Below are 9,053 nucleotides of genomic sequence, written 5' to 3'. Positions count from 1 at the left end.
TGACAACGGGAGATGCTGCAACCAGTGCTACGGGGTGCTACCACGGCGACGCCTTCCTCGCATGCATCGGAGCTCTGCCTACCTCGTCGGACCCGGCCACGCCGGAGCTGCAACCAGCCATGGCAGACTACCCCTCACGGTGAATTTTTGCTGGAACCGGTTGTAGCGAATTCAATCGCCGGTGGTAGCAAAAATCTACTACGGTTGCAGCAAAACGACGTCATCGTCATCACGGGGTCGCAGCCGGTGAAGCGCTCCCTTGCCGGCCGCCATGGCTGCCTGCAGCCACGCCCGGATCCTCCCGCGTATACAAGTGTTGCAACCGTCACCTAGAAAAGCTTCAACACCCGTTGAAAAAAGCTTCAACCATAGACATAGAAAGCTTCAATGGCACTGCACAAAAAGGGAAAGCTGCAACCGTTGTTGGATTTTGCTACTACCGGCAAAGCTTTTTGCTACATCCATCAGGCAGAGCTACGACCTCGCGAGGACGCGCACCACCGGCATCGGCGGTTCGAGGACGGCAGCGCTGCTCCGGCCTGCACTTCCCTGCTACAAGCACTGTACGTGATGCTACAATATGCATCTCGTTTTGCTACAACCACACCGGATTTTTGCTACAACGCATCGCCGGCGTCGATTTTTTGCCACAACCACGCTCGCTTTTTGGTCCAACCCGCAATTTGTTTTGCTACCACGCACCACGGGCATCGTTTTTTTGCTACAACCGGCGTTGCCATTTGCTACTACGCACCACCGGCGGCAGAGAAAAAGCTATGACCGGCGAGTTTATTTTTTGATGGACCGGCGGCTGGGACCGGCCGAGTTTCTTGCTGGGACGGTGATGGCTGCTCATCTTTTTGCTGGGACGGCGAAGCTGCACCAGAGACGGACAGGAGGGCTGCGACGGCGAGTGTACAGTATGTTGCAACCAGCGACCGCAAGGGCCACAACGGCGTGGTTTGATGCGTAGATCACGAACGGATGGCGAGAGGGTGGACGTGGTGAAGGCGACGGCCGCGAAGGCGCCGGTGATGCGTCGACGGCCATGGCGAGATGGTGTGTTGCCGCCGACGAGGCAACCTGCGAGGGGCAGTTTGTCTACAGAAGGTCAACATTGTTCCCATCTATCTCGATCTGATCTGAGAGGAGGCGGTGGGGAAGGGAAAAGATGACGTGGGATTCTAATCTAACGGCCACAAATGGAGTCATCCAGCGGTCCTGGTACGACCGGCGCAGATCAGTGCCCTTAACAGAAACAGAAATTCGTACAACAATATTTGGCGTGCAACAGGAGCCTGTGGATCGTACGTTGCGAACGCGACCGGCGCGACGCTCGGCCGGTCAGCCGGCAGCAAACATTTAACACGAGTTGAAGAATCCAGACTATATCGCCAACCAACCTGTGGTTGGATGGTTAGAGGGACCTTGGTATTTTCAGAGGTTCCCGTCAACGACGAGGCGCCTACGGTTACTTCATAAATTTCAAGATGACATGCTGGCATCCCCTCAAAAAAAGATGACATGTTGGCATCCCCTAAAAAAAAGATGACATGCTGGCTCAGTCTCTCGGAGGTGTTTATAGGGGTAGGGTGTGCGTGTGTGCGTTTATAGGGGTGAGTGTATGCGCGTATGTATGAGCGCGTGTGTCTGTACTGCTGTTCAAAAAAGAATCCAGACTATATCAGACCAAGAATTTTTTTAGAAACGCCTGTAACTTTATTCATACTCATAACGGTGACCCATTTGGTCTGCGCGTATATGTTTGGGCCCAAACAGACAGAAACGACGGACCAGTGCAAATATTTTTTTTGTCCGTCTTGTGTCCATTCAGACCCATCTTCTTCTCAAATTTGAGTCAGATTTGGGTCGAGGTGGACATAGATTGGGACGTTCTCTGTGTTCTCCTCATCCGTCTGTGGCCTGCCTAAGAGCATCTCTAGCAGACCACTTAAACCCGTGACCCTTATAACCGGGATAAGGGCAAAGAAAAGCGTGTTTTAAGGACCTGAATCGGCTGCGGCCGAACGGATATTCTCTTTTACCGCTCGGGTTTGCGGGCTCTGTTCCTTGTGCTGCCGATTTCGCCCCTCAAACCGTAAAACCACACGATGCAATTGTCCGCGATTTTGACAAACAAAACATAAACTCCGAGACTTCAAACGCAATTTTTGCGACATTTGAACATAGTTTTCGCGCCACAACCCAAAAGACATCACATCCATCATCACTCCGTCGTCATGATCATCATCACAAGATGAAATCTTCACCGCCACCATTGGGACCGAACCTTGGCACCGCATGGCCTCTTGCGGCTAGCCCCCTCCTCTTCAAGATCTCCAACCTTGCACTGTCATGCCATTCTTTGGTGACCTCATCCATCTCATTTCGGTTCAACATCATGATCTTGTTCTCCTCTTGAAGGAGGTTGGCCATGGCTTTGTTCTCATCGTCCATGGCTCTTCTCTCCTCAATGGCAACCTTGCGCATCGTTTCCTCCTTGAGTAATTGCCACTTTTATTGCTTCTCTTGAGCCTTCTTCTTGGACAACTCCTTTTTTTGCCTCCAATGTCTTGATCACCAATAGCTCATTGGACCTGACCATGTGATCTAGCTTGTCCCGCAAGCTTGAAGCCACCGCTTCCTTCTTGATCTTGTCCTTGGCCTTCTTGTTTCCATCAGACTTGTTCTTGTTTCTTGGGCCATCATGATCTTCATCATCATCACCATCAATCTTGGTGAGTGCACCTCTCTTCGGTGGGGATTCCTTGTCGATCAAGTTTCACTTCTCGCTTTCTTTGAGAAGTTCCCAACAATGCTCAAGCTCCATGTCCTTGTACCTTTCTTGTGCAATTTTGTCCTACGAAATGAAAACAATGTCAAATTATGCAACCTCTCCGACGGCTACAAAAGATTTGCACAACTTGGGACATGAAAACAAACTCACATAGTCGGCTTCAACGGTACCACTTGGAGGTGCATTGTGGACTTGTTTGCAAACATGCAGCCCAACAGCTACAGATCGGCTTGATCACGTCCCAATGACCTTGAAGAGACCGAAAGGTGCATGGCGTCCTGTTGGGATACTTTGCCATCATGCGGAGGGATTGATCCTCTATCCTTTGCCAATACCGCTTGGCGGTTGGGTCGTTGCCGGTGCACGCATCAAGAGGCACCGATTCCCAAGCCTTGATCAAGACTTTATCTTCCAATGGCATGTAGTTCTTCCATCTTGCACGTGACTTTGCTTGCGCTTCGTTGAACACCCCCTCATCAACCTCCTCCACATCATCGTCTTCCTCACCGTGACCGTGCACACCACCATCCATCTCATTGTAACCGTAATCACCGATCGGGGCTTGATCGATGTCGACGGTGTTGACGTCCAACATTTGCACGAAGTCGGCCGTCGCATCATGCAAATCGGCGCTGCAAATTCGCTCAACAAGTCACGAACACGCGCAATGGACAAAAGTGAAAGAATCGCAAGCAATCGAAGCATCATACCTCGAGGCCATTCCGTTGAACACCTCAGGGGCGGCAGCAGCAACGCCATCGGCGGGCATCCTCGGGGCAGTTCTTGCAGGAGCTATCGGGGGAGGTGTTGGCGGGGTCGCTCTTGTGGTGGTTGTCGGCGTCCTGGGAACGCGGGTCCCCAGACTTGCCTGCCTGCGGCCCACGACGTGGCTCCACTAGCGGCCTGGTTCGGCCCATCTTCATCAGCAAACGCAAAAGACCCTCGCGAGGGGCCAAGCCTTGCGAGGTGGACGACACCAGACCTCCTCAGGGGCAGCCTCACTAGGCTGGCTCGCGAGGAGCGGAGAGATCAAGGCAAGGGGCACCTCGTGAGGTTCTCGTGACGTGAGCCGTGACGACCAAGGCCAGGCGGGCGCCAGCGCGCGCAGAGTACTGGTTTCCTCTTTGGTGCTAAAGGGGCAGGTGCAGGCAAGGAGTCCCGAGGCATCAGGCAAAGGTTTCCATATCGGTGCAACGAGACCAAGACCAGCAGGACGAAGGTCATCGCGGAGCCCACGACGGCGTCACCACCAGAGCCTTTGGCAGGCGAAGACCACCTTTTGTCAGGATAGCTTGTACTAGCTGTCCCCCTTCAAATTGGCCGTTGTGGGATCCCTTCCCGCCTAAACATTTGGGAAGAGGACCGGGGCCTCTATAAATAGGACTAGCCGCCACCGTAGGAGGCAACTGATTGAGGATGGATCTGGGCACTCATCAGAGACTCATCTCGACGGATCATTCTGACCATCCTCACACACACCAGCTCCTCGAGCTCAAGAACACCTCTCCTCAGGAGGTTGTTCTTCCCTTGTACTTGTTCATCCCCAGCCTATGAGGCAATCCACCACACCACACTGGAGTAGGGTATTACAACACATCGGTGGCCCGAACCAGTATAAACTCTTGTGTCTCATGTTCTTTGGGTTCGGCGAGCTTGGCTTTGAGATCGTTGCGAGAGTGTGAGCTAGGGGGAGAGAGATCTTCGTGTGCACCCCATTGTTCGAACCTCAAGGGTTTGCCGGAACCTGTAATCCGACATTTGGCGCGCCAGGTAGGGGTGCGCTGAAGCTTTTCTCCCGTCAATCCGCGCTCCACTGCTCCACCGCGTCCATGGCAGACGCACGCCGATCCCGCGCCGAGCGCCAGGCCGCCCTGGCCGCTCGTGTCGCTCAGACAGCTCCTGTCGGCGGGCCTCCCCGTTGTTCTCCATCCCCCGCCGCCACCGGCCCGGTGGGAAACAAGCAGCAAGCATCATCGCTGCACCCCTCTGTGCGGCGGGACGGCCGCACCGCCACCCTGTCGCTGACTCCGGCCGGCTCATTGTCCCACGCTCGTCGCTCGCCCACGGACGCGCGCGCTGCGCTGCTCATGGCACGCGAGCTCCTACGCTACCGCCCGGTCGACGATCTCTATGAGGACTGGCTAGACCGCATCGCCGAGCTCGTCAGCGCTGCTGGGGGCTCCCCTGTACCATCTCTCTCGCTGCCTCGCCCTCCTCTAGCCGCGGGCGACGTAGCTCACGGGGCGCCTCCTCACCTCCGCACCAAGACGGCGTCCTAGCCCCAAGACGTGCAGCCCCTAGGCGCGATCCGCCGCGCCGGGTGCCTGCGCGCGAAGAAGGAAGCTGCCAAGAAGTCCCTCGACCACGAGAAAATGCTCCCGCACTCCCGGCGCCACCACGTCAAGATCGCGTGCCGCCTACGGCAGTTGTGCGTGGGCATCAGGATCAGGCTCTGCCCCTGCGACGGGCCCCGGTGGCCACAGCAGGCTGCCGAGCCTTTACTCCGGAGTTGCGTAATGTCGTTTGGCCACGCAAGTTCAAGCTGGACCTGCCCCTGCGCTACGACGGCACCCCCGACCCTGCGGAGTTCTTGCAGCTCTACGAGCTGAGCATCGAGGCGGCCAACGACGATGAGAAAGTCATGGCGAACTGGTTTCCCATGGCTCTCAAGGATGGTGCTCGCTCGTGGCTCCTAAAGTTTCCCCCGGGATCGATCTCCTCTTGGGGTGAGATGCGCGACCGCTTTGTCGCCAACTTCCAGGGCACTCGCGACTGCCCGTCGGCTGCTGTTGACCTACGCCGCATCAAGCAGCAGCCAGGAGAGACCCTACAGAAGTACATCCAGCGCTTCAACGGCGTTCGCCTCAAGATGCCCAAGGTGACAGGCGAGGCCATCATTTCAGCGTTCTCTGATGGCGTCCGCGACGTCAAGATGAAGGAGGAGCTCGCCATCCACGAGGAGTTATGCATGGCTCTGGAGATGTTCAACATGGCGACCAAGTGCGCAAGAGTTGAGGAGGGGTGCCTCTCCCTCCTCGAGCTCCCTGCTGCCGACCCAGAAGAGAAGAAAGCCAAGGCCAAGGACGTGAAGCGCAAGGGAGTAGCCGTACTCGCGGCGGAGCTGGACACAAAGCGCGGCCGGGACCACCCCGAGTCATCCAAGAGCAGCCGTCCGTTCTACGCCTTCCACAACGTGCACAACCACAACACCAGCGTCTGCCAAGAGCTCAGGGCCATTTGAGATGGACGCTTCGGTCGACGCCCCGAGCGCAGCGACCGGGGCTACGACCGAGGAGGAGGACGAAGTGGAGGACGTTGGGACGACCGCGACCCCCGTCAGGAGTGGCGCGACTGGCCCCATGAGGACCATTGGCAGGACCAGCCTCGCGAGGGTGCTTGGAGGGACCAGCCTCGTGAGGACCGTCCTCAGGGCAATGCAAGCCTCCCTCCGTTGCCGCCACCACCAAGAAGGAACGACGAGCATCATCAGGACGAGGGGGCTGGGGGCTTCGAGGAGTCGCGCGCTATCGCCTGCATCTTGGGCGGTGCTCAGGCCCCGGCTTCTCAGCGCATCTTCAAGCAGTTTGCTCGTGAGGTGAACGCAGCCCTTCCCAGGCTCGAGGCCACGCGCCCGCTCAGGTGGTCTAAGTGCGCCATCACCTTCAGCTCGTCGGACCAGCTCAAGTGCGCGGCTACTGCCGGCGCCCTCCCAATGCTTTGCTCGCCCATCATCAGCAACGTCCAAGTCACCAAGACCCTCATCGACGGCGGCGCAGGGCTCAATGTCCTGTCCATCGAGACATTCGATAGCCTCCAAGTACCATACGATCAGCTGCAGCCTACCAAGCCCTTCTCAGGAGTGACCGATGGCTCCACCACCCTGATACGTCTCCAACGTATCTATAATTTTTTATTGTTCCATGCTATTATATTATCTGTTTTGGATGTTTAATGGGCTTTATTATGCTCTTTTATATTATTTTTGGGACTAACCTATTAACCGAGGGCCCAGTGCAAATTGTTGTTTTTTCGCCTATTTCAGTGTTTTGCATAAAAGGAATATCAAACGGAATCCAAACGGAATGAAGCCTTCGCGAGGATCGTTTTTGGAACAAACGCAATCCAGGAGACTTGGAGTGGACGTCAAGGAAGCAACAAGGCGGCCACGAGGTAGGAGGGCGCGCCCAAGGGTGGTAGGCGCGCCCCCAGCCTCATGGGCCCCTCGTAGCTCCACCTACCTACTTCTTTCGCCTATATATACTCTTATACCCTGAAAACATCGAGGGGAGCCATGAAACACTTTTTCCATCGCCGCAACCTTCTGTACCCGTGAGATCCCATCTTGGGGCCTTTTTCGGTGCTCCGCCGGAGGGGGAATCGATCACGGAGGGCTTCTACATCAACACCATAGCCTCTCCGATGATGTGTGAGTAGTTTACCACAGACCTTCGGGTCCATAGTTATTAGCTAGATGACTTCTTCTCTCTCTTTGGATCTCAATACAAAGTTCTCCTCAATTCTCTTGGAGATCTATTCGATGTAATACTTTTTGCGGTGTGTTTGCCGAGATCCGATGAATTGTGGGTTTATGATCAAGATTATCTATGAACAATATTTGATTCTTCTCTGGATTCTTATATGCATGATTTGATATCTTTGCAAGTCTCTTCGAATTATCAGTTTGGTTTGGCCTACTAGATTGATCTTTCTTGCAATAGGAGAAGTGCTTGGCTTTGGGTTCAATCTTGCGGTGCTCGGTCCCAGTGACAGAAAGGGATCCGACACGTATTGTATTGTTGCCATCGAGGATAAAAAGATGGGGTTTATATCATATTGCTTGAGTTTATCCCTCTACATCATGTCATCTTGCCTAATGCGTTACTCTATTCTTATGAACTTAATACTCTAGATGCATGCTGGATAGCAGTCGATGTGTGGAGTAATAGTAGTAGATGCAGAATCGTTTCGGTCTACTTGATACGGACGTGATGCCTATGTTCATGATCATGCCTAGATATTCTCATAACTATGCGCTTTTCTATCAATTGCTTGGCAGTAATTTGTTCACCCACCGTAATATATGCTATCTTGAGAGAAGCCTCTAGCGAAACCTATGGCCCCCGGGTCTATTTTACATCATATTAGTTTCCCGTCAACTAGCTATTTCTGTCGCCGTTTATTTCGCAATCTTTACTTTTCAATCTATAAAACAAAAATACCAAAAATATTTATCTTATTATCTTTATCAATCTCACTTTTGCAAGTGCCCGTGAAGGGATTGAAAACCCCTTTATCGCGTTGGCTGCAAGGTTCTTAATTGTTTGTGCAGGTACTAGGCGATTTGCATGTAGTCTGCTACTGGATTGATACCTTGGTTCTCAAAAACTGAGGGAAATACTTACGCTACTTTGCTGCATCACCCTTTCCTCTTCAAGGGAAAACCAACGCATGCTCAAGAGGTAGCAAGAAGGATTTCTGGCGCTGTTGCCGGGGAGATCTACGCACTAGTCAAGACATACCAAGTACTCATCACAAACTCTTCTCCCTCGCATTACATTATTTGCCATTCGCCTCTCGTTTTCCTCTCCCCCACTTCTAAAACGGTTTTCGAAAACCTTTGCCTTTTCTTCAGCCTCCTTTCGTTTGATCTTGTGTTACCATGTGCCTTCTTTTTGCTTGCATCTTCGCTTGCTAAAAGTTTATGGATCCTCATCCCCTTGCTAATCTTTTTAAGAGATCCAATTATGATGAACCAATTTCTAGTGATTCTAGTGCACTAGATTATCTTTATGAGGTTTTGCTTGAAATTCGTAAATCTGAAAATTGTGATGAAGAAATTTATGAAGAGATTCACGACAGCTCCTTGAATAAAAAGCATGATTGCAATGATTTTACTATAAATTCTCTTGATGTCAATTGTGCTAATAATATGCAAAACCCTAAGCTTGGGGATGCTAGTTTTGCTATGTCTACTACTTGTTGCAATGATCATGATTGGGGTGATTCTTCTTATGATCTTGAAAATTTATTTAAGCCCCATGATGAATATGAGGTTGATAATAGTGTTTGCAATAATATTGAAAGTGGGATTGGAAGAGTTTCAACTTTAGATCCCACATATTTGGAGATTGTTCAATCTTATGGTATTTTTGATAAAAGTGGGTTTGGAGAGGTCATGACTTTAGTTAATGTTAATCCCACTATTTTGGAAGAGTGTCAACTTCGCATGCATGTGGATCGTGTTGAGAATATGTTA

This window comes from Triticum aestivum, chromosome 2D, assembly GCF_018294505.1.
Source record: "Triticum aestivum cultivar Chinese Spring chromosome 2D, IWGSC CS RefSeq v2.1, whole genome shotgun sequence".
NCBI classification, from domain to species: Eukaryota; Viridiplantae; Streptophyta; class Magnoliopsida; order Poales; family Poaceae; genus Triticum; species Triticum aestivum.
Note: the sequence above shows the minus strand (reverse complement) of the source record.